Source organism: Arachis duranensis, chromosome 6 (assembly GCF_000817695.3).
Source record: "Arachis duranensis cultivar V14167 chromosome 6, aradu.V14167.gnm2.J7QH, whole genome shotgun sequence".
NCBI lineage: Eukaryota > Viridiplantae > Streptophyta > Magnoliopsida > Fabales > Fabaceae > Arachis > Arachis duranensis.
The window spans coordinates 55,454,334-55,454,792 of NC_029777.3; the positions used below are offsets into that span (position 1 = coordinate 55,454,334).

General features: G+C 39.7%; 1 non-coding gene across 1 annotated transcript; it reads left to right on the forward strand.

Moving 5' to 3' along the window:
- Positions 1 to 257: 257 nt before the first annotated feature.
- LOC127740456 (small nucleolar RNA R71) lies at positions 258 to 365 on the forward strand. Its single transcript, XR_008001132.1, has one exon. It is a non-coding gene; the product is annotated as a small nucleolar RNA R71 (small nucleolar RNA).
- The last annotated feature ends 94 nt before the right edge of the window (positions 366 to 459 follow it).

Genomic DNA, 459 nt, shown 5'->3' on the forward strand with positions numbered 1-459 from the left:
GTCAATATTTTATTATGTGTCAATATGGCATTCAGAGTGTCAATCTCAAGAACTCCTTTCTTCTGACTAGTCCCATTGTTCACAGGATTTCTTTCAGAAGTGTACATGAATTGGTTATTTGCAACCATTTCAATCAGTTGTTGAGCTTCAGTAGGCGTCTTCTTCAGATGAAGAGATCCTCCTGCAGAGCTATCCAAAGACATCTTGGATAGTTCAGAGAGACTATCATAGAAAATACCTATGATGCTCCATTCAGAAAGCATATCAGAAGGACACTTTCTGATTATTTGTTTGTATCTTTCCCAAGCTTCATAGAGGGATTCTCCTTCCTTCTGTCTGAAGGTTTGGACTTCCACTCTAAGCTTACTCAATTTTTGAGGTGGAAAGAACCTTGCCAAGAAGGCATTGACTAGCTTTCCCCAAGAGTCCAGGCTTTCTTTAGGTTGAGAATCCAACCAT